This window comes from Miscanthus floridulus, chromosome 12 (genome assembly GCF_019320115.1).
Source record: "Miscanthus floridulus cultivar M001 chromosome 12, ASM1932011v1, whole genome shotgun sequence".
Taxonomy (NCBI): Eukaryota; Viridiplantae; Streptophyta; class Magnoliopsida; order Poales; family Poaceae; genus Miscanthus; species Miscanthus floridulus.
Genome location: NC_089591.1, coordinates 36316754 through 36318902, shown reverse-complemented (window position 1 = coordinate 36318902; position 2149 = coordinate 36316754). Strand labels below are relative to the sequence as shown.

Sequence of the window (2149 nt, the reverse complement as noted above, 5' to 3'; positions counted from 1 at the left end):
TAATTTTTGTGCATGACCAACAAGGTTTCATTCAAATAATACACAAATCAGTAGTTCATCATGAATGGAGTCAACACTTATGTCAAAAATAAAATCAGTCTGATCTATCAGCACATATATCATATATACAGATATGATATTGGGTCATCTACATGTTCAACATGAATACTACAATGAATTCACAAATATGGATATCTGGTCATATATAGAGGAGGAACCAGGCACCAAAGCAGAAGGGCTCCCACCACCTCCAGCTAGTGGTGGCACCACGGCACGGCGGACTAGGCACTGGGCGGCGTTGGCAGCGTGAGGGCGCAGGCCGTAGGGGCATCATGGTGTCGGGGGCTGAGGGGCGCACCGCTGGGATCGATTCCGTGGAAGGAGGCGTCATGGTCGCGTCCTCACGTGAGGCTCTCAAGGTCAGGGGAGGCAGCGGGGAAGGAGAAAGAAACTGCTTCACCTTCCACTCCATCTCTACCTGTGAGAATATTACAAGGGCGCTAATTATTATCTATTGCGTAGATTTTTCTATAGTTTGTAATTCAAACATTTGACTGGTGACAGACAGGGAGCCAAATGTCTAAGATCCACTTATGTGGTCAGTAGAGATAACATAGTCCATAGCAAATAATTTGTATGCCTCTGATGAAAGCTTGTCACTCAGAATCAAAGTTTCAGTTTAAATATATAAATTGCTTATCTAATGCCATCTAATCAAGAACATCTTATTTGGCGAAAATGTTAAATGCTATAGCCATACCTTGGGAGTCGACAGCAAGAGAACATCTTATTCGCCATCCCAACTGAAGTAACATAAAAGCTGGCATCAATGCTGGACTGCTGCATCAATGAAACAAAGCGCGTAAGTGGAGAGCAAACAGAGAAGAATGGAAGACAGGAATACTCAGAAGTCCTAGACTGATTAATTGTCGTGACAGTAGTGCATGCAAACTACACTTGGAGAATAAGAAGTCCTAGACTGATTAACAATAAGATTGTAAGGAATACTGAGTACTATGAAGAAACACTTATTAGTTCACCAACGTGTATCTTGCCATATCACGTTGAAGGAAAAAAAAGGATAGCTTGATAAATTTATCAGTCAATTCCTTCTCTTCAGAAGGTAAACATCGATTTTTCTACAGATGGTTTTATAAAAGTAGTTGTAGACACTAAAATTGTTCATGAATAATTGATCAAACATAAAAGAGTACTTTGCAATCTTTATTCAATGTATCTCTCCCCTTATTTGAGTATGCCTTCCAATGCTCATGTACTCTGATCAATGATACTTTATACTAAGATCTATGAAAGTTTGCATCAGCTAACAATTGGCCAAAGATGCATGAGTTAATCACAAGGAACTACAAAAGGTAGCTCATTAAGTCATTTGCACAACAAAAATGTAGTTGTTGTATGTGGACCTACTAGATTTCCCATACATTTCTAACAAAAATGTAGTTGCATGTGATTTCCCTAGATTCTTAGAAGGGCTGCCATGTTTTGAGACACACAATCACAAAGAATGACTACAAGTCAGATACCAAATGGCATTGACTATAACAAACTACACTAGAAAACATACTCTGAATGCAATAAAAACTAAATTTGTGGTGCAATCTCAGCCGAAAGATGGTGATTTTTGTTGCAATAATCACAGTGATTCAGGAAATAGGAATTTACATCACAGATTGCACATAAAAAATACAATAACCAACAACCACCACCATGCCCCGCCGCCGGCCACCACCACCACCGTAGCCACCGACCGGATCCAGGAGAGGGAGGGTCAGATCCGGCTGGGTGAAGAAGGGGGAGGCGAGGGGCACCCGCCGGGGAAGAAGAAGGAGGAGGGGAGGGGCACCGGTGGGGGAGAAGAAGGGGGAGGGGAGGGCCGCCGCCACCACCACGCCCCGCCGCCGACCACCACCACCACCACCGCAGCCACCGGCCAGATCCGGGAGAGGGAGGGCCAGATCTGGTCGGGTGAAGAAGGGGGAGGGGAGGGGCACCTGCCAGGGAAGAAGAAGAAGGGGGAGGGGAAGGGCGCCCACAAGGGAAGAAGAAGGGAGAGAGGAGGGGCGCCAACAGGGGAGAAGAAGGGGGAGGGGAGGGCTGCCGCCACCACCACGCCCCACCGCCGGCCACC

General features: G+C 45.5%; 1 non-coding gene across 1 annotated transcript; it reads right to left on the bottom strand.

Moving 5' to 3' along the window:
- Positions 1-1614: 1614 nt before the first annotated feature.
- On the bottom strand, positions 1615-1696 carry LOC136498736 (small nucleolar RNA Z196/R39/R59 family). The gene has a single exon (XR_010769742.1). It is a non-coding gene; the product is annotated as a small nucleolar RNA Z196/R39/R59 family (small nucleolar RNA).
- Positions 1697-2149: the final 453 nt, after the last annotated feature.